Here is a 24330-nt window from a genome sequence, read left to right as displayed (position 1 = left end):
CAATATCATGTACCAAATTTCAGGCGGATCGGATGAAATTTGCTCCTCTTTGAGGCTCCGGAACCCAAATCTGGGGATCGGTTTATATGGGCGCTATATATAATTATGGACCGATGTGGACCAATTTTTGCACGGTTGTTAGAAACCATATACCAACACCATGTACCAAATCTCAGACGGATCGGATGCAATTTGCTTCTCTTTGAGGCTTCGCAAGCCAAATCTGGAGATCGGTTTATATGGGGTCTATATATAATTATGGACCGATGTGTACCAATTTTTGCATGGTTGTTAGAGACCATATACCAACATCATGTACCGAATTTCAGGCGCATCGGATGAAATTTGCTTCTCTTTGAGGCTCCGCAAGCCAAATCTGGGGATCGGTTTATATGGGGGATATATATAATTATGGACCGATGTGGACCAATTTTTGCATGATTGTTAGAGACCATATACCAACACCATGTACCAAATTTCAGCCGGATCGGATGAAATATGCTTCTCTTAGAGGCTCTACAAGCCAAATCTGGGGATCGGTTTATATGGGGGCTATATATAATTAAGGACCGATATGGACCAAGTTTTGCATGGTTGTTAGAGACCATATACCAACATCATGTACCAAATTTCAGCCGGATCGGATGATATTTTCTTCTCTTTGAGGCTCCGCAAGCCAAATCTGGGGATCGGTTTATATGGGGGCTATATATAATTATGGACCGATGTGGACCAATTTTGGCATGGTTGTTAGAGACCATATACTAACACCATGTACCAAATTTCAGCCGGATCGGATGAAATTTGCTTCTCTTTTAGGCTCCGCAAGCCAAATCTGGGGATCGGTTTATATGGGGGCTATATATAATTATGGACCGATGTGGACCAATTTTTGCATGGTTGTTAGAGACCATATACCAACACCACGTACCAAATTTCAGCCGGATCGGATGAAATATGCTTCTGTTAGAGGCTCCACAAGCCAAATCTGAGGGTCCCTTTATATGGGGGCTATACGTAAAAGTGGACCGATATGGCCCATTTTCAATACCATCCGACCTACATCGATAACAACTACTTGTGCCAAGTTTCAAGTCGATAGCTTGTTTCGTTCGGATGTTAGCGTGATTTCAACAGACGGACGGACGGACGGACGGACATGCTTAGATCGACTCAGAATTTCACCACGACCCAGAATATATATACTTTATGGGGTCTTAGAGCAATATTTCGATGTGTTACAAACGGAATGACAAAGTTAATATACCCCCATCCTATGATGGAGGGTATAAAAACAGATAAAAGGACAATCTGGCAACCACACAAGACCAAAATCTCATTTAAAAATATGCCTATAAGAAACTTTTTATACCCTTCTACTGTGATACAAGAATATAAAAAGTCCGATATATATCTTTCGACCGATATTTACTTATATTGTCCCAGAAACCAGAGTTTTATCCTGAATTGCTCACATTTTTGTACCAAGAATACAATTGACATTTTCGTCAATTGTAACAAATTTATTTGAAATCGGTTCAGATTTAAATATAGCTCCCATATATATCTTTCGCCCGATTTAGACTCATATGACCACAGAGGCCGAAGTTTTACACCGATTTACGTAAAACTTTGCAAAAGGAAGAGAATTGACATTCTAGAAATGCATGCTAAATATGGTTGAAATCGGTTCTGATTTAGATATAGTTCCCATGAATATCTTTCGTCCGACGTAGACTCATATGACTACAGAAGCCAAAGTTTACTACCGATTTACGGGAAATTTTGCACAAAAATTTTGAACAAAGAGTACAATGGATATTCTATTCAGGTTTAGATATATAATTCGCCCGATTTAGACTCAAATGACCAGAGAGACCAAAGTTTTACTCCAATTTATGTGAGGCTATACACACGGAGTGGAAATAATAATTATAGCTATTCTGCCAAATTTGATTAAAATTGGTTCAAATTTTGATATAGCTCCAATATAGATCTTTCGCCAGAATTTTTCTATATTTCCTTGAAATTTTGCACAAAGAGTACAATGGATGGTCAAGTATGCTAAATTTCATTGAAATCGGTTCAGATTAAGATATAGATCCCACACGCAAAAAAATAATTCTTTCCTCCCAAACGAAATTTTAGACAAACAAAGTTCGTTTCTCATTTGCTTTTCGTTGAAAGGAAGTGTATTTGGAAGAAAAGTATATACTTTTTGTGATAAACGTTTATTCTTTTCCAGGATGTAAAAAAATTTCATAAAGACTACCTCAAAAAAATTTTTTTTTCTAGCTAATTGCATTTTCCCTCACATCTTTCTCACTTCCACGAAGTTTTTTAGTTATTAGCGCCTTTTCCTGTAATACAAGTTTAAACAAAGTTTATTTAACAGAAAAATACATTTAGTTGGGCACCGTGGAGCAGTGGTTGCTACGTCCGACTTGCATGCCAAGGGTCGTGGGTTCGATCCCTGCTTCGACCAAAGTTTTTTTTTTTTTTATACATATATTCCAGATATGGTCGGAAGATTCCGAAAAAATGTTCAACATTACATTCTACTATATTAAATTTTTACTATGAACTGTAAAATGTGTCTTATTAAAGACATAAAGTCAGAAAAGAACAGTGTTTGATATAAACGAAATGGACTGTGTTGTTGGTTCAAAAATAACTTTTTTTTATTGAAAAATTAAAAATTTTGTAACAAACGAATTTTTTTGGTGATAAAAGTGTATACTTTTCGAAGCAATTCAAAAAACTCTAACAAAAGAAAAACGTTTTCGGTACACGTTTTCCAAACGTGTTTTTTCTTTGCGTGCATATATATCTTTCGCTCGATTTAGATTCATATAACAACCGGAGACCAAATTTAGGTTTCGATTTACTTGATGGATGGGGTTATATTAACTTTGATGGGGTTATATTAACTTTGTCATTCCGTTTGTAACACATAGAAATATTGCTCTAAGATATATATTCTGGGTCGTGGTGAAATTCTGAGTCGATCTAAGCATGTCCGTCCGTCCGTCCGTCCGTCTGTTGAAATCACGCTAACTTCCGAACGAAACAAGCTATCGACTTGAAACTTGACACAAGTAGTTGTTATTGATGTAGGTCAGGTGGTATTGCAAATAGGCCATATCGGTCCACTTTTACGTATAGCTCCCATATAAACGGACCCCCAGATTTGGCTTGCGAATCCTCTAAGAGAAGCAAATTTCATCCGATCCGGCTGAAATTTGGTACATGGTGTTAGTCTATGGTCTCTAACACCCACATCGGTCCACAATTATATATAGCCCCCATATAAACCGATCCCCAGATTTGGCTTGCGAAGCCTCTACGAGACGCAAATTTCATCCGATCTGGCTGAAATTTGGTACATGGTGTAAGTATATGGTCGCTAACAACTACGCAAAAATTGGTCCATATCGGTCCATAATTATATAACGCTTCCATATAAACCGATCCCCAGATTTGACCTCCGGAGCCTCTTGGAAGACAAAATTTCATCTGATTCAGTTGAAATTTGGTACGTGGTGTTAATATATGGCTTCAACCACCCATGCAAAAATTGGTCGAAATCGGTCCATAATTATATAGCCCCCATATAAACCGATCCCCAGATTTGACTTCCGGAGCCCCTTAGAAGAGCAAAATTCATCCGATTCGGTTGAAATTTGGTACGTGATATTAGTATATGGTATCCAACAACCATGCAGGAATTGGTTCAATTATATATAGCCCCATATAAACCCATCCCGAGATTTGGTTTTGGAGCCTCTTGGAGGAGCAAATTTCATTGGAGTCAGTTGAAATTTTATACATTGTGCTAGTATATGGCCACCGTGGTGCAATGGTTAGCATGCCCGCCTTGCATACACAAGGTCGTGGGTTCGATTCCTGCTTCGACCGAACACCAAAAAGTTTTTCAGCGGTGGATTATCCCACCTCAGTAATGCTGGTGACATTTCTGAGGGTTTCAAAGCTTCTCTAAGTGGTTTCACTGCAATGTGGAACGCCGTTCGGACTCGGCTTTAAAAAGGAGGTCCCTTGTCATTGAGCTTAACATGGAATCGGGCAGCACTCAGTGATAAGAGAGAAGTTCACCAATGTGGTATCACAATGGACTGAATAGTCTAAGTGAGCCTGATACATCAGGCTGCCACATAACCTAACCTAACCTAACAACCATGTTTAACTAGGTCCATATCGGTCTATAGTTATATATAGCCCTCAGATAAATCGATCCCCAATCACACAAAAATTGGACCATATCAAGTTCATAATTGTATATAGCCCCCATATAAGCGACCCCCATATTTCAATTCTGGCTCTCTACGTACCGCGCAGAAGTCCATATCGATTCGTAATTATTTGTAGACTTCGCTATACATACCTTTTTTGTCTAATATATACCACGTATGGACTAACTCACAATTTAGAAAACGATGTTAAAAAGTGTTAAGATACCACAATCCAAGTAATTCGATTGTGGATGACTGTCTTTCGTAGAAGTTTCTACTCAAACCATAAGGTTCGGCCTGGCCGAACTTACGGCAGTATATACTTGTTTTTTTTTTTTTTAATGTTATTTTAAATCATAGCTAAGCAATTAGCGAACTACTATATTAGCGAAAAGACTATAAGTCTAAACTACTTTAAAAAGTACATATTATTTTCCATTTTAACTTTTTTAATAAAAACATTTTAAATGTATAATCCGATATTTTGTTACTTCTTTCTAAAAGGGATTTTTGTAAAATATATTACAGTGCACTCGCGTTAACGTGAACACCGCATAACGTAAACACGCTCTTTCTTACAGTAACTACTCCATAACGCTGAAAAAAAAATGAAATTTGACGTTAAAAGCACATTCGCAATACCATATATAATTTCAAATACACGTACGGAATGTTTTAGTGATCTAGTTTAGCTTTTTCGTGAATTTTATTATTAATTTAAATTGCTTTATAATTCCATACCCACTGATATTTTTCCGATCTCTTTTTTTAAATTTTTTCATGAGAATAAATTAAGTTTTTAACATTACTAATAACAAAATAAAAGACTATCGCGCTAGAAGGGAGCCACCGTGGTGCAATGGTTAGCATGCCCGCCTTGCATACACAAGGTCGTGGGTTCGATTCCTGCTTCGACCGAACACCAAAAAAGTTTTTCAGCGGTGGATTATCCCACCTCAGTAATCCTGGTGACATTTCTGAGGGTTTCAAAGCTTCTCTAAGTGGTTTCACTGCAATGTGGAACGCCGTTCGGACTCGGCTATAAAAAAAGGAGGTCCCTTGTCATTGAGCTTAACATGGAATCGGGCAGCACTCAGTGATAAGTGAGAAGTTCACCAATGTGGTATCGCAATGGACTGAATAGTCTAAGTGAGCCTGATACATCGGGCTGCCACCTAACCTAACCTAACCATCGCGCTAGAACGTGTAAAACTCACTAATATGGCAATGTTTTGTTCTAAAACTCGCTGAAGTTCGCTAACATGAACTCTCTTGGTTTTAATTAGTTCATGTCACAGCGAGTGCACTGTACTAAGAAAATTTCTGATTTTGTTATATCCGCTATTTATTGGTCCATACACGCAGTGATTAAATATGGTCACTCCAAACATGTTTCAAGAACAAAATGTTATTTTTATACGGAGAACATGGAACAGACCAAATTTGTCATATAATATTAAAATGTTGATCGTATTCTCTGTGCAAAATGTAATTTTTGGAGTGAAACGTTGGACTCCATAGTAATATGAATCTAATTAAACTTTTCAATGAATCGTTTTGTCCTTATAGTTAAGTGTTTCGACTTAAAATTTTGTATACCAACATGAAAGATATTTTCTTTTTACTAAGGTCTACATGACTTTAATACTTCGGAAAAAAACTTTAAAATTAGTGAAATCGTCTTAAAATATGTTGACTTTTTGCATATTGGCTATCGACGATTTTCTCCACGATTTTTTTATGAAGAAAAAACGAATAAATTATAAGTAGCTCACTACAAACAAGTACTCTACAGCCTTAAACAATGGCACTATCATCTTAAACTTTGTCAAAGGTTCGGTTTCTATTTGCAGGCAAGTCAATTTCGATGATGGGCTATATCGGTCCAAGTTTTCGATATAGTCCCCATATAAAGTGACGGCCCGTTTTAGGGTCTTGGACTAATAGAAACTGAAGTTTTATCCAATTTGTCTGAAATTAGAAATCCAGAGGTATTTTAGGACCATAAAGTGTGTGCTGAAAATTGTGATTATCGGTTAGATGTGCAATTATGATTTATCGGTACACTCCAAAAAAAGTGAACCCCATATTTCACTAAAGCCATTTTAACTTTATTTAAGTTCATGGAATTATTATTTTTGGAGAAAGTTTCTTTTACTCTAATAATTTTTTGCGTACCTTAGTTAAATGAACTGAAAAACGGGAAAAAATTATACACAAATTAAGCGTAAAGACATAAGCGTAGGAAGGCCTCTGGGGAGGGGGCTTAGACCCCCCCAGAAAAATTTTAGCCCCCCCCCAGAATTTGAAAACCTATTTACGATTTTACATTTTTATAAAAATTAAACTAGTATATACTCGTACAACGCACAACTTTCACTAAAGACTTTCATGCACAATCGAATTACTTTGGTTGTGGTAGAAGTCTGATATTTATGAAATAAAGCTGTGGTTGAACTTATGATTTAGTCGAATAAAAAATAGTAATTGATATTAAAACTATTTTTTCATAAATTAATATCTTAATAATGCTGCAAAAAAGCGTCGCCAAAATCTGATCTGAATTCAGTATTTTGAATGTGAATTAAAAAATTTGTGATATTTTCCTAAATAAATAATTTTCATACTTTTTTATGATTTTTAATGCATTCTAACGCTTGTTTGAAACGTTTTTTCAAATATTATCGATTTTTCTATAATGGATTTAGCATTTTTGTGCCAAAATTTGAATAATTTGTACCATTTTATTTATTCTTACTCTTTTTTTAAACTATTTGAAAAAAGAAAACAAAAAATTACGCATTAAAATATAAAAAAATTAAGTAAAAAAACTTCCTGTGTAGTTAAAATAGTTAACTTCTTTGTGAAGTGCTTTTAAAGTTGTGCCTTTAGAACAACTCCCAATTTTTTGGAAAAGTGTGGAACTACCCTACGGGAAATGTATCAACCACAGAACTGGTACGGGACTAGTCCCTGGTGTGTATGGACCAGTCCCAGTTCTGATCAAAACGTATGGAAGGGACCGTCCACTTTAACATGGGTTTTTCATTGACTGAGTAAACTTACATTTTAGGACGCGTCTTGGACTCATCCCAAAGGACACGTCCTGGGACAAATTAGCAGGAGCAACCCATAAACAGGTCCTCAGGAACCAGTCTCGGACAAACTCTTAGAAATCTATTTCAATTTGGCCTCCTAATCGAACCCGAAATGAAAAAAAAACCTTTGAAATATGTCGAACAAAAGGTTATCCTGATAATTTTATTTCACTAAATGTGAAAATGCAACTAACTGGAGCACAGATACCAGTTCTGTGATAGGTCCGTCAGTGGCAATTTGCACCATTTTCCCGTAGGGTACTTTTAGTTGCTTTATTATAAATTGATTGTCGAGTTATTTTGATGTCTATTTGTTTATTCAATTTTATGAAATAAAACATTAGTTGAACCTATAAGTTCAGTCTATAAAGTTCTAACTAGGGGGGGGGCTATAGCCCCCCTAGGAAAATTGTCTAGCTACGCTAATGCGTAAAGAATTATTAAATTCTTACTTCTCACAAAATAGTTCATTATTTCTTTAAATTTGTAAATTTTACTACAAATGTGCCCATCTTGAACTTCGTATGGCACTAAAGACATTCTTGCAATTTTGAACTCCAATTTTTCCTTCCAACTACAAAATTTTCTTTAACAGGTGAAAAAAATTAATAATGTCTAACAAATTTTCTTGAATTTGTTGAAAAATATTTACTTATTTTTGTGATATCGGCGTTTGTAATACTGTTTAGTTAAAAATTTTTAAAAACAATCTAAATTTTTTAAAATTAACCAAAAATTTTCTTCCTGGTGGGTTCACTGTTTTTTCAGTCAATCTGAGCCGATGTCAACCAAATTTGTCATCCATAATAGGAACATTAGTTCTACACCCTGCACAAAACTTCATGTAAATCGGAATATAACTTTGTTCTTTGTGGTCATATGGATGTAAATCGGGCGAAAGATATTGTGGGAGCTGCATCCAAATCTGAACGGATTTCAACCTAACTTGGCACACTTTACGAAAGTGCTAATTGTACTCCTTGTGCAAAATTTAATCATCTATAACTATGGTTCCCGGGGCCATATAGGTGGATATCGGGCGAAAGATATATATTGGAACTATATCTAAATTTGAACCGATTTCAACCAAATTTGGCCATATTACCGCAGCGTCATTTTTGGTTGAGCAGGTTTTGTATCATTAACGGCCATTTGCAGGTAGCCCCGTTAGGCTTTAACTGCCAGTTAACAGAAATTAAATTGCAAATATCTTCTTTCCGGTTAACATTAACTGAAAAATTGCCAAAAGTAATATGCCAAAATTTGCAGAAAAATTTTACCAAAAAACTACGAAACAAATAGCTTATTTTGCTCAATTTTATTTCAGTAAGAAATTTTTTCAAAATTTTATGTCTTTAGAAAATGTTATCAAAATGTTATTTCTATAGAAAATGTTGTCAAAATTTTATTTCTATGTATGAATTACCTCTTAGTTGGGGAGGTATATTTTGCAAAATCTACCAATACATTAAAAATTCCACCAAACAGTAATAAATCTACCATTTTTGGTAGAATTCTACCAACTGTGGCAACCATGCTTGGTGTACTCTCTCACATAGAAGAAAATTGAACTAAAAGTAAAGAAGAAAATCATTGGCGCCACATCATGACCATTTTAACCACACAGTAGTTCATTCTTACTATTTTTGGGAATTGCACGAAAAATTTCTTCTGCTTTAGATCATATTAAACTTATGTGTACCATCATTGAACTTTATACCAACGTTAATTCATAAAATGTTTGAGACATACTTTCGAAAAAAATAATAGAATTTAACTACAATAAAAATATGTTAAATTTAGTGTTAATTTAAGTACGGACTTGTTTCAGTGCATAAATGTTTTCTATGACTTCATAAACCTTTTTTTACCAGTGTAGCTATCTGCTTTGGTTACGAGTATAAACAGTCTCACATTCGTATCACCATTTCAAATCGATGCTACAACCAAGATCTCAAGAAACAAATGTTAATTTAAATTTCATGTGACAGTTTGTCATTATTCATTTCATTTAGTGCAGTCATAGACCCGGCGCAACGAAACAAAAGTGAAATGCCAGACAGAGATTACTGTGAGAAGTCAGTGTCTGTTGCCACCACACTCACTGGCTCTGGCATCGATGTGGCCGTTGTTGTTATTGCAACATTTACAATTAATTATTGTTATGTTGACATTACAATGTGCCATGCTATGAAATCTGTCAAAATTTTTGACATTAATCTATTTTAAATATATGACTGACTGCTTCGCATTGGAGTATATTCATGTCTATAAAGCAAATCAAAAAAAATCAGCACAGCTCAAGGCAAAGAGAGTGCGACGTAAAAAGAAACACAACAAAACAAAAAATAGAAAATAATAATCATAACTTAAATACTGACATAAGCTGACAACTGTGCGTGACTGAAATTTAACTTGACACATTTTTATTTCTTCACGTACATTCATACCACCTATGTATGAATGAATAGTAGAAAAATAAAATAAAACATAAAGTGACAATCAGGACTGTTGTTAAATAATGGAACGGTAAATTAGGTCAGAGGGTCAGTAATAGGGACGTAGAGCTTCATTTGAGATTGTTATTGGAAATACTTGGTCTGTCATCGGTCAATTAATAATGTCACCTATGGGAAGTGTTTATGCATAAATGTGAGAAATTATTTTCTTGAAAAGCAATAAAGCTGCAAAGGAACCCGACCTTATATTATTCCACTGACTTCTAAACTGTGGGCTTTAAGAGATGTGTTAATTCGAGTTTATGGTGCTTCATCATATGTTAGGAATGATTAATTTTGCTGAAACCTGTAATGACAAATAAATCTCTACAAAAACAAAAACTTTCTTCAATCATAAAATTAATTTATTAATTAATTAACTAATATACTGCTGCTTCAATATTTCAGCAAAATATGTGGAAGCTCTTCCTAAGTCTTTACTGTTAATGTATATCCCAAAGTGCTCATCTAAAGATTGACTTAATTTTCATTCACTGGAAGTTCTTGAGAGGTATATAAAAATACTTTGTTTCATTCAGTAAGATTACATTTTACAGTAAAGACAAACAAACTAATGGAAATGTTTGAAAAATGTACTGATCCATTCTCTGTAGAAGTGGAATTTACGATAAAATATTTGCTAGTATTATTCAAGACGTTATGATTTTTTTTTTAATTTTTCTTTATTTTTTAAATTCTGAAAGAAGACCACATCTGAACTATTGCGAAAACAATGAAGAGGATGCTTATAAACATGGCTTTCGCTCAATGATAAGTTCAAGTAAAATTCATTGTTTCTGAGCTAATTTTTCACAAATTCTGGATCAAAAAAGATTATTTTTATTGCTTCTTTGGATACGCTATTGCAACCATTTAAGACCTTTATTGATTGTTGATGCAATTGTTAAAATTAATTGCACCAAGAAAGTTATGTATATATCCAAGTTCATATATGATTTGTTTATGAAATATCTTTTATGTATATTTTTTGAAAATCCAAATTCTAAATTTCAAAGAACAAAAATAATTTCAAACTACTAACATATGCTGCAGGTGGGCTCAATCTACAGGACTCCCACCCAAGAATTGCATCATCTATTCGATTTTTTTCAAAAATTGGAAAAGTTTACTTTATAGAAAAATTTGCATCATATTCCCCTTTTGATTCAATGTTGAAAAAAAAATTATCTTAAATAATAAAATTATTTGATCTGTATAATATTAAATTGAAACTGCTTTAGTATTATATCAAATCAAAAACGTTATTGATTTGCATCTTTGATATTTGTTTTGAATAAAATATTAATTGCATCAGGAAAATTCAAGATCAATATTTTTCCAAATTCAAATAAGACTTGTTTATGAAATATTGAACCTATTGTAGATTAGGCAATTTAGACCTCATAGAGGTGTGAACATCTTGGCACTTGTTGTTGACGAAAGAGATACAAACACATCTTCTATATGTGTGGCCAACTTGACACCTATAGTCGAAGATAATGATACAAGAAAGACTATGCAACAGTTGGCGGGAGGTATGAGGAACATGAATAAGTTCTGGGCAGGTTAGGTCCTTTTCGCCCTTCGAAAGGAAATAGAGAAGCTGATTCCGACTCGGATTTAATGATGAAGGCGTCAATATCACAATTTCGAACACAACTTACGAGTGTTAAATAAGAAGGTCGATGGGATCAGCGATGACGTCTCAAAACCACAAGAAGGAAGGGATTATCTATGGAACAGCGACGAAAGTTGCAAAAGATGAACCACTTAATGAATGATAAGCAAGGTTCTCCGAAGGGGAAGCTTTAAATTTTGTCTAACACATTATGAAAAACGTTGGTATTACACGACGAGAACAGAATTTTTAAATTCAAAAGTGAACTGCGTCTTAAATCTATCGCTACCCAGCAAAAAAATTTGGAAGTTTTTCGAATTTAAAAGCACTTCCAAAAATGTTCTTTATTTTAACCACACATGAAGTTCTTTTAATTCAATTCGTATACCCTCCACCATAGGATGGGGGGGGGGTATATTAACTTTGTCATTCCGTTTGTAACACATCGAAATATTGCTCTAAGTCCCCATAAAGTATATATATTCTGGGTCGTGGTGAAATTCTGAGTCGATCTGAGCATGTCCGTCCGTCTGTTGAAATCACGCTAACTTCCGAACGAAGCAAGCTATCGACTTAAAACTTGGCGCAAGTAGTTGTTATTGATGTAGGTCAGATGTCATTGCAAATGGGCCATATCGGTCCACTTTTACGTATAGCCCCATATAAACGGACCCCCAAATTTGGCTTGCGAATCCTCTAAGAGAAGCAAATTTCATCCGATCCGGCTGAAATTTGGTACATGGTGTTAGTATATGGTCTCCAACAACCATGCAAAAATTGGTCCACATCGGTCCATAATTATATATAGCCCCCATATAAACCGATCCCCAGATTTGGCTTGCGGAGCCTCTAAGAGAAGCAAATTTCATCCAATCGGGCTGAAATTTGGTACATGGTGTTAGTATATGGTATCTAACAACCATACCATAACGTATATGTCCATGCAAAAATTGGTCAACATCGGTCCATAATTATATATAGGCGCCATATAAACCGATCACCAGATTTGACCTCCGGAGCCTCTTGGAAGACCAAACTTCATCTGATTCAGTTCAAATTTGGTACGTGGTGTTAATATATGGCCTCAAACACCCATGCAAAAATTGGTTGAAATCGGTCCATAATTATATATAGGCCCCATATAAACCGATCCCCAAATTTGACCTCCGGAGCCCCTTGGAAGAGCAAAATTTATCCTATTCGATTGAAATTTGGTACGTGATGTTAGTGTATTGTATCCAACAATCATGCAGGAATTGGTTCATATCAGTCCATAATTACATATAGCTCCCATATAAACCGATCCCCAGATTTAGCTTGCAGGGCCTCTAAGAGAAGCAAATTTCATCCGATTCGGTTGAAATTTGGTAGATTGTGCTCGTATATGGCCGTTCACAACCATGTCTGGCTAGGTCCATATCGGTCTATAGTTATATATATCCCTCAGATAAATCGGTCCCCAATCACACAAAAATTGGTCCATATCAAGTTCATAATTGTATGTAGCCCCCACATAAGCGACCCGCATATTTCAATTCTGGTTCTCTACGTATCGTGCAAAAAGTCCATATCGATGCGTAATTATTTGTAGACTTACCTATACATAACTTTTTTGTCTAATATATACCACGTATGAACTAACTCACAATTTAGAAAAATATGTTAAGAAGTTACGGTGGTAATTCAAGTAATTCGATTGTGGATGACATTCTTTCGTAGAAGTTTCTACGCAATCCATGGTGGAGGGTACATAAGATTCGGCCTGGCCGAACTTACGGCCGTATATACTTGTTTATAACTCCCTTTTTTCATATGGGTATTTTTTGCAAATAGCGTAAAAAGAGATTAAGAATTAATAAAATGGTACCTATTATTCAAATTTTGTCGAAAATGATGTTAAATCCATTTACGAAAAATTCCAAATTTTGAAAATATTCTAAGTCACAAGCGTTAGGATGCATTAAAAATCAGAAAAATATATATATATAAATTATTTATTTGGCAAAATATCACAAAATGTTTTTCAAATCAGAGGCCATGTTAAATTCATCGCTTCTTCGCCAATTTTCACCACTTCCGGATAAAAAAAGAACATTTTCATACTTTTCTGGCGACCATTTTTTCCTGGATAGTACAGTTCTTCGCGTCGTTGGCTCGGAATTAATAACAAAATAATCTAAGTATAGACAACATCTTTAGGTCGCAATATTTTGCTCGTCTTCCGAAATTTGATATACACTGGTAGAAAAAGTTTCGTTATATTAATGAAATGTGACATTAAAATTGAGCCAATGAATCAAATTCATTGATATAACGAAATTTTTCGTTATTATAACGAATTTTCTGTTAGTCAACGAATCGTTTCGTACTATTAACGAATATTTTCATTGTCTTAATGAAAATGTTTCGTTGTATCAATGAAAAATTTTCATTGGCTCAATTTTAATGAAATTTTCTTTGTGTGTACAAAAGAATATTTGTTGATTACAATCATGGTATTAACTAATGCAATTAATTCTTAATTAAAAAATATTAGAATGGAAAATTTTCAGTTGAATAGCAGAAAAAGCAAATGAAAGCAGAACAAATAGATTAAAATTTTTTTCCTAGAATCAAGTTATTATTATTATATTCACGATTTTGCCACAAATTTGGAATTTCCATTAAAGAGGACGGAATTTATGCTTTGGAATTTAACGAAGTATTTCCAGAGATTTTGGGTGAATGGGCTAGTGAAATACTGTCGTATATTTATACCCTTCACCACTACTGTGGTACAGGGTATACATAATAAGTTTGTGCATTTGTATGTAACGCCAAGAAGGAAAAATCTGAGACCCATCGTTTAGTATACCGATCGTCTTAGAATTAAATTCTGAGTCCATTTAGCGATGTCCGTTTATCTGGCTGTCTGTCTGTCTGTCCGTCCGTCTGTCTGTCTGATCATGTATTTTTGTGCGCAAAGTACAGGTCGCAGTTTAAGTCCGATCGTCCTCAAATTTGGCATAGGGTCGTTTTTTTTGGGACAAAGGCAATCGCTATTGATTTTGGAAAAAATCGGTTCAGATTTAGATATGTCATGTATATTTATCCCCGATCTGGTCATAATTGGCGTGTTTATCAACCGATGTTCTTCAAATTCAGTACATCCGAATATTTTATGAGTCTCGAAAAACTTGCAAAATATCAGCTAAATCGGGTCAGATTTAGATATAGCTCCCATATATATCTTTCGTCCGATTTAGACTCATATGACAACAGAGGCCAAAGGTTACTACCGATTTTCGTGAAATTTTGCATAAAGAGTAAAATTGACATTCCAATAATGCTTGGTAAATTCGATTGAAATCGGTTCAGATTTAGATATAGCTCCCATATATATCTCTCGTCCGATTTAGACTCATATGACCAAAGAGGCCAAAGTTTACTACCGATTTACGTGAAATTTTGCACAAAGAGTAGAATTGACATTCTTCCAATGCTTGGTAAATTTGATTGAAATCGGTTCAGATTTAGATATAGCTCCCATATATATCTTTCGTCCGATTTGAATTTATATAGTCTCAAAAGCCAGAGTTTTGCCGAGATTTGGTTCAAATTTTGCACAAGCAGTACGTTTAACAGTATCGGTAAGTGTGCCAAATTTTTTCCCATTTCCCATATATATCTTTCGCCCGATTTGTACTCAAATGACCACGGGGGCCGAAGTTAAACTCCCATTTACGTGAAATTTTGCAGAGATAACAGAATTATTATTCTAACTATGCATGTCAAATTTAGTCGAAATCGGTTCAGATTATATATAGCTCCCGTTATATGTACACCAGAGTTGGGAAAATATGGTAGACTATTTCATATTTTAGACCCATTTTCAATGGGATTTTTCTCCAATTGACTGGATAGTTTCCACGGAGAATATATTTAATATGATATTTAAGTGTGTCAAGTTTGATCTAATTTGGTTCAGAATTAGGTAAAGCCTCCATATATTCGTTTTTCCGGTTTATAAAATATGGCCAAAATTCCCACACATTACACAAAATTCTGTGATAATTTCCCCATATGTTAGTCATATCCTAAATACTGTAATGCCAGACTTTCCACAGAACGGTTGAGTTTTAAATAAGGCTCCAAGTCGCCCGATTTGACCAAATAATATATCACAACCCACACTTGACCACATATCTTGGCAAGATCTAACCAATATCCTTGTAAAATCGTCGCTGCTGAGTAGCAAAAATTGTAAATGTTACTCAAATTGTCCTATATCTCGAATACATAAGTATCACCTGAAAAATCGCAAATGCTCTTTTGTAAAATTGCATTAAAATTTCTCTCGCTTCATATTTCCCATATTTATACCCTGCGCCACACTGTGGAACAGGGTATTATAAGTTAGTGCATATGTTTGTAACACCCAGAAGGAGACGAGATAGACACATGGTTTCTTTGGCAATAATGCACAGGGTGGGTCCCTGAGTAGATATAACCATGTCCGTCTGTCCGTCCGTTCGTCTGTCTGTGAACACATTTTTGTGATCAAAGTCTAGGTCGCAATTTAAGTCCAATCGCCTTCAAATTTGGCACATATTCCTAATTTGGGTCAGAATAGACCCCTATTGATTTTGGAAGAAATCGGTTCAGATTTAGATATAGCTCCCATATATATCTTTCGCCCGATATGCACTAATATGGACCCAGCAGCCAGAGTTTTATACCGATTTGCTTGAAATTTTGTATAAACATAACACTTAGCCGTATAGTCAAGTGTGCAAATCGCAAATGCAAATGATTGAAATCGGTTCAGATTTAGATATAGCTCCCGTAAATATCTTTCGCCCGATATGGACTAATATGGTCCTAAAAGCCAGAGTTTTAGCCCAATTTGGTTGAAATTTTGCACAGGGAGTAGATTTAGCATTGTAGCTATGCGTGACAATATATGACGTATATATCTTTCGCCCGATATGGACATATATGGCCCCAGAAGCCAGAGTTTTTGGCCCAATTTGGTTGAAATTTTGCACTAGGAGTACAATTAGTAATATAGTCATGTGTGACAAATTTGATTGAAATCGGTTCCGATTTAGATATAGCTCCCATATATATGTCTTTCTGTTTTCGACAAAAATGGTCAAAATACCTACATTTTCCTTGTTAAATCGCCACTGCTTAATCGAAAAGTTGGAAAAATTACTATAATTTTCCTAAACTTCTAATACATTTATATCGAGCGATAAATCATAAATAAACTTTTGCGAAGTTTTTTTAAAATTGCTTCAGATTTAAATGTTTCCCATATTTTTTTATTAAATTGTGTTTCACCCTAGTGCATTAGCCAACTTTAATTTTGAGTCTATAGATTTTGTAAAAGTCTATCAAATGCTGTCCAAATCGAGTGATATTTAAATGTATGTATTTGGGACAAACCTTTATATATAGCCCCCAATACATTTGACGGATGTGATATGGTATCGAACATTTAGATCTACAATGTGGTGCAGGGTATAATATAGTCGGCCCCGCCCGACTTTAGACTTTCCTTACTTGTTTTTTTATTAACATTGCGTTTCATTCCAGTGCGTTAGCCGATTTCAATTTTAATTCTAGAGATTTTGTAGAAGTAGAAAAAATTGTCTCCATTATAAATATTTGTATCTGGAAATGCAAACATTTATATAGCTCCCAGCAAATTTGAAGTAGTTGAGATGGTAACACAAATGTTTGTCTACATGGTGGTGAAGGGTATAATATAGTCGGTCCCGCCCGACTTTAGACTTTACTTACTTGTTATTTCTTAACGCAAACGCTATCAGTACTGTTCTACATTCCATCATTGTTTTTCTTCTCCTCTTTGTCTTTTCGCCGCTGTTGTAATTTTTTAAGATCTTTAATTTTAACGAAGTATTTCCAGAGATTTTGGGAACTTCGATTTTAATTTTGCATTTTTGACGAAAAAATGTCCTGATTTGGGTGAATGGGCTAGTGAAATACTGTCGTATATTCATTTCTTAACGCAATCGCTATCAGTACTATTTTACATTCCATCATTGTTTTTCTTCTCCTCTTTGTCTTTTCGTCGCTGTTGTAATTTTTTAAGATCTTTCATGGCCTCTTTCCTCCCCATACAATCTCTTTTTTTTGAATTGTGTGCATTTTTCATAACAGCTACGTGTTGACAGCTGTCATTGTGTCATATGATTAATGCTTGTCAAAAACAAATGTAACATTTCTTCATCGCAAAAAACACAAAACGGCGAAGACTAAAGGAATCGGAAATACGAGAGCACAAACCGTCATCATCCAAGCCCCATAACAAACGGTCACACACACATAAATGACAGAGAAAATATAAAAGGAGCGAAAAGGAAATACTAAAGTGACTAATGACTGTTGAATTACCCGACAAATTGTGTGTATGAACAAAAAAGTCCCAGTATCATTTATTATGTCATAATTATTACAGTGTATTTTCCTCATTTTTCTGCCCAAACCAAATTAACATTTGAAAAGTTTTTGTCTTGTGACCGAATACCATGTCACTGTGGAATAATGTTAATGATGTGTTAAGGTTTGCTTCGCAACTGAAGTATCATTAGTGACCTATGATAGATGAATGCCTAATGGACTAAGATATACAATAAGCGAATTTATCTTTCGAGCAAGGAGCAAATTTACAATGAACCAATACAAAATGCTTGGTACGTATACAGAAAAAATTCTCTCATAAAAAACGTCAAATTTATCATTTCAAAATAATAAACTTGAACTTCATCTAATAGACTCCCAGATTACCCTATGAAAGCACTTATATATACTTGAATTTAGTTTTAAATTTTAAATATCCTCAAGGAAAAGTCAACGGAAATTTAAAAGTCAATATAGCTTTATACTAGTACATGAAAATTGGTTGATTTTAGATAGAAATAGTTCATTGTTCTTCTAAAATGAGTGAGGTCTGGATCTGGCTGATCAATTTATCTCCTCTGCTATAAGAATTAAGTACGACAGTTCCGGAAAAGATTTTTTTCCTAAAGCCATTTAAATCTATGGAATGACCAATGCCTTTCTATTAAATTCAATTAGTAAACAAAATAAACAGTAAAACACTATCGTTTCTCACGAGCTAACACTAAAAATTGTTGAAGGTGTTGCATTTAATGTTTTCATATGTATCAACTTTATTCCTTAGATTTCTCGTCATTATCATCAAGATATATTCTAGGTAAATGTAAATATTACCAGAACAGTCAGAAATGTCATCAGAAGGATAATCCACTGATGAAAAATTTTTAGAGTTCGGTATTAAACAAAGCGTTCCGGTTAGAACCGCGCCAAGCAAAATGAAGGAGAGCTCCAGAGATGCGGGGAAGAGATGATCCCATCAGTCGATGTAGAGCAATGCGATACCTATCGGCAGAGTTCACACCCTGTGCGATACATTTACTATTCACGCATTGCGGAGAACAAAGATTCCAACTTAACTTAATGACGAAAGTTGCGGAGTCTGCGAAATTGCCTTCCTCCAGGGTACGTGATATTCCTCCAACAGCCAAGTGTCATAAGAAAAGCTCTCAAGAAAGCTGAAAGTTCTATAAGAGCATTCTTACTTCACCTGAACCCACATGCGCACAGATCGATAATTCACACCTGACTGAAAGAATTCCAGGGATTATGGCGAAGAATGTAGGCCGGTTGATGGAGGATGATGATAAAATGTTCGGTGCAGTAAGAAAGAAACAGTCTACCACTTTCTGGAAGTCAGTCAACGCTCTCGAACCGGATAAGCAAACACAACTATATGCAGGGTTTGAGGAAACCTGACCTCGCATTATCCAAAGGTTTTATGGTAGTCATCTAGGTCGTAGCCATTAATTTGGAATAGGATGAGCTATTTGCGTTGGTACGAGATGATATGTTATTACTCAACGGCGGCCTATATGAACGACTAACATCTCAGCAAAAAATATTGGAAGTTGTTCCACAAACGTTTCTTTTAAAGCGCATCCGGAATGCCCCATTAATTTTTTTCCACTTCCGATGCAATCATTTTTGACAAGTCCACAAACATTTCTTTTAAAACGCATCCTCGGACCCCCATCGATTTTTTCCACTTCCGATGTAGTCCTTTTGGACAAGTATTAGAGAGTACGAAATTAGGCTATTTGAAATTAAAAGTTTACTTTTGGACAATAATATTTCACAAAAAATAGAAAATCAATAAAAAAGTAAAAAAAAATACTAATATTAAAAAAAAATAAATTTCATCCCTGCTGGGATTTGAACTTGTGCCGCTTTACTTTTTCTCTTCCATGGAAGCAGCGTTGCCAGAATTGTTTCACCAAAAACCGCTAGATTTGCCCAAAAAAATAGCTAAAAAAAGTTAAAAAATGCTAAAAAATAGCTAGAAAAAAAAGCTAAATTTTTTTGTATCAAAAGTCAAATTTTTGATTGAAATTTAACAAACTTAAAGGCTTTATTTCACTTACAATGCATATTATGTTCATTTTAATTCCACTTCTGTGAGACTGTAACAATATCTAAGGCATATTAGCTCTGTTTGCGTATTCGATACATTTTGATTACTATCACAAATTTTTTACTGGAAGTCCTTCGTTTTGTGGGAGCTACCTTCCCAACACCTCTATTTTATTTACTTGTTATTTTAAAATATTAAATGATCTAAGCATGCTTTGGATTTGGTAAAAAAATGATTTGTCATTTTTTTAAATAAAATTTTAGTTTGGTTTTGAAATTGTGAAAAATTCGAAATACATTACTTTTATTTAAATTGTAGAAAATACCTATAGTTTACATTTCCCAGTAAAAACATTTTCCTTTTCTTCATGAGCTATCAAAGTGCTTTAAAAACGTGCTAACGCCAACATAAATTTCCAAATTCAGACTCGACTTCAAGTAGAAATTATTGTATATATACGTTTTTAAAATAAAGTGTTGAAAAACATCTTCTATTTTTGAACGCTATTTTGGTTTGTGGTTAAGATTCAAAAACTCCTCACATTTAAAGACTATTTCATTAATTCTTCCTTCTTTCATGAAAACATACCCATTTTTAAGTTGAGTCAAATGATAATATTCCCAATAATTTACTGACAGTTTATCTAACAAATTTGTATGGTAATAGTAGATTTAAAGTTTACGATAACTTTTATGTATATAATGAAAAAAACTTTACAACAAGGTGTATTTGCTACAAAAATGCCCGCATACTGGCTGGACTCATTATTAATGTTTCAACTGAGATTTGAAATATGTGGAAACCCTTATACTTGCAGCAAGGCTTAGATAAAAACGCCGATTTATCCATATTTCAATAGAAACATGTCGAAAATAAAAAAAGCCAAAAATAGCTAAAAGGGTCATGAAAAAAAGCCAGAAAAAAAGCTAAAAGCTAAATGCATTTTTTTCCCGCTAAATGACTTCAAAAAAAGCCAAATCTAGCGGGAAAAAAGCTAAATTGGCAACGCTGCATGGAAGTTCATTTGGGAAGTTTTTGCAAATTATGATAATTTTTAATTTTTATACCCTTCACCACTACTGTGGTACAGGGTATAATAAGTTTGTGCATTTGTATGTAACGCCAAAAAGGAAAAGTCTGAGACCCATCGTTTAGTATAACGATCGTCCTAGAATTAAATTCTGAGTCGATTTAGCGATGTCCGTCTGGCTGTCTGGCTGTCTGTCTGTCTGTCCGTCCGTCTGTCTGTCTGTTCATGTATTTTTGTGAGCAAAGTACAGGACGCAGTTTAAGTCCGATCGTCCTCAAATTTGGCATAGGATCGTTTTTTGGGACAAAGACAATCGCTATTGATTTTGGAAAAAATCGGTTCAGATTTAGATATAGCTGCCATATATATTTATCCCCGATCTGGTCATAATTTGCGTGTTTATCAAACGATGTTCTTCAAATTCAGTACATCCGAATATTTTATGAGTCTCGAAAAACTTGCAAAATATCAGCTAAATCGGTTCAGGTTTAGATATAGCTCCCATATATATCTTTCGTCCGATTTAGACTCATATGGCAACAGAGGCAATAGTTTACTACCGATTTTCGTGAAATTTTGCACAGAGAGTAGAATTGACATTCTACTAATGCTTGGTAAATTTGATTGAAATCGGTTCAGATTTAGATATAGCTCCCATATATATCTTTCGTCCGATTTGCACTTATATGGCTTCAAAAGCTAGAGTTTTGCCGTGATTCAGTTCAAATTTTGCACAAGGAGTACGTTTAATAGTATCGGTAAGTGTACCAAATTTGGTTGAAATCGGTTCAGATTTAGATATAGCTCCCATATATATCTTTCACCCGAGTTACACTCAAATGACCACGGGGGTAAGAGTTATTCTCCCATTGACGTGAAATTTAGCAGAGATAGCATGTAAAATTTACTCAAAATCGGTTCAGATTATACACCGAAAGAATTTTCTTCGTAAAAAGAACGAAAAATTTCGTTAAAAGTACGAAGTTTGTCATTGTTTTACAACCAAAGAAACTTTTCATTAAAAGTACGAAATATTTCGTTCTTTTTACGAAGAATATTCTTTCAAATTTTTCGTAGTTTGTAAGAAACAACTTCGTACTTTTTATGAAAAAGTTTCGTACTTTTTATGAAAAAGTTTCGTACTTTTTATGAAAAAGTTTCGTACTTTTTATGAAAAAATTTCGTACTTTTTATGAAACAATTTCGTACTTTTTATGAAAAAGTTTCGTACATTTTATGAAAAAGTTTCGTACTTTTTATGAAACAATTTCGTTCTTTTTATGAAATTGTTTCATACTTTTTATGAAACTGTTTCGTACTTCTTATGAAACTATTTCATACTTTTTAAGAAATTTTTGCATACTTTATATGCAATTAATTTGTTCAATGTGCAAAACAGTTTAATTAAGTACTTACTTTTTTAATTAGCCAGCTTACAAAAAAAGAACATAATTAGTCTGTATCATTTTATTAAAAAGAAAAACATAAATGTAGTCAATAACTAAAACTTATTTCATTCAAATTATATATGGCTGTTATATATAGCATTTGAACTTCAAATGAAACCTTTTACATTTGAAATGAGACATAAATAACTCAGAAAACTCCATCAATGTTCCAATGGCCAGAATAAAGGGTTGAACATTTTCCATCTTGTTTTTCAAAAATTCGACATGAACAAGAAGTTCTTGTTATGTGTTCCCGAATTGAATAAAAGAGAACTGTGAATCGTTTATGGTATATCGACGCACTTCAGACGTTCCTGCCGTAGTTTTTTCATGTACCTTCCTGTTGGAAACAATAAGTCAAAATTTTATTTTTATAGAAAATTTTGTCAAAATTTTAAAATTTTATTTCTATAGAAAATTTTGTCAAAATTTTATATTATAGAAAAGTTTGTCAAAATTTTATATTAAAGAAAATTTTGTAAAAAATTTAATATGCTCCAACTTACCTTTACGGTGTGGAAAATTCCCTTCTTTTTCGACAATAGTTTCCTTTAAATTTGATGCAAGACTAGCGCTTTTTAAATGCTTGACAAGTTGAAACTCCGTATTAAGTTTATCTAAAAATTTAAGACAATTCGACATAATCATAAACAGTTTTGACAATAAATTGTCGTTTAGCACACTTCCAAAGACATTTGCCACATTCATTATGGGTGTAAACATTAAATCTTTAACATTTTTGGTGATGAAACTTACATCTTTACGTGAAAAGTTTGGCTTTGAGTACATGGTTAAATGGATGTTTAAAAAGGACTTAAATAATTGGTCCATTTCACAATCTAAATCTACTTCATGTTTGTTACAAATATTTTCTGCGTCGTCGGCATTCCCACAATCTTGTCCATAATTGGTACTCTCGCCTCGTACAATTATTTCATCAGTTTCATTTTTTCCATCCACGCATATATTATTGTGTTTTTTCTTGAAATGTCTTTGGAAGGTAGCAGAACTTCGATAAATTTGTTCACAACAATTAAAATTATCATCACTTTTAAGAAAATTAACAGTTTTTAAATGATTTTGTTATATATAAGTGTTCACACACTTCTTCGTTGCACTTAAAACATTTCATTCTTACCTGATGAAATTCATAAACACTATGTACAAAGACCAAAAATAACTGACAAAGTGAGATTAAAGAAACACAATGCCACAGCAAAAAAAACACACACTCAACTTGGAAGGCTAAAAAACACTCAACCGACCACACAACCGTACGCCTCAACAATCGGACGACGAATGATCAGTGTTGGCAACTCCCCAAGGCCAAAAAGCACCAACAACAATGTTATAAATTCTAACATACCACCTTCCACCACAAAATCGAAAATTAAATGCTCTACTAAAAAAAAAACTTCCGAAGATGTATTATAGAACTTTTGTGAATTGAATTTTAAGAAGTTAAGTGGGTATTAAGATCGAGTTTAGCCGCTAAAATAGTCATGTTTTCAGAATTACTTTTCTTTAATACATCATTTTAAGGAATACAAACTTTGTGAAAATTTTGGCTATTCCCTATCAAGTTATAATACAATTTGCAGCAAATATGCATAATTTTATGCCTTTTTTACTGATATAGTTTTCACTTTAGCGGCAGAACTCGAACTCAGTACTCACCATTATGAACCGTTATTCAAGTATACACTTTGATCAGTTTTAATGCTTTCGTCCAATTCACTTTGATCAGTGATGTTTTTCAACTTTCAAAATATTAATATATGGAAGGAGTCTATTGCTTATTTCAGTTGTGCGTGCTTTTGTGAATTTAATACAAACGTTTTTAATGACATCTTTACCAAATTCAAAAATTCGACACTCATCGCTCGACTTTCCTGCAGAATACCCTAAA

The 24330-nt window shown here is 34.0% G+C and overlaps 1 long non-coding RNA gene across 1 annotated transcript; it reads right to left on the bottom strand.

The window, feature by feature from the left end:
- Positions 1 to 22425: 22425 nt before the first annotated feature.
- On the bottom strand, positions 22426 to 23691 carry LOC142227617 (uncharacterized). Its single transcript, XR_012719929.1, has 3 exons — positions 23560 to 23691; positions 22928 to 23038; positions 22426 to 22761 (listed from the first exon to the last, which is right to left on the bottom strand). It is a non-coding gene; the product is annotated as an uncharacterized LOC142227617 (long non-coding RNA).
- Between the last annotated feature and the right edge of the window lie 639 nt (positions 23692 to 24330).

This window comes from Haematobia irritans, chromosome 2 (assembly GCF_050003625.1).
Source record: "Haematobia irritans isolate KBUSLIRL chromosome 2, ASM5000362v1, whole genome shotgun sequence".
NCBI lineage: Eukaryota > Metazoa > Arthropoda > Insecta > Diptera > Muscidae > Haematobia > Haematobia irritans.
Note: the sequence above shows the minus strand (reverse complement) of the source record. Positions and strands in the feature narration are given on the sequence as shown.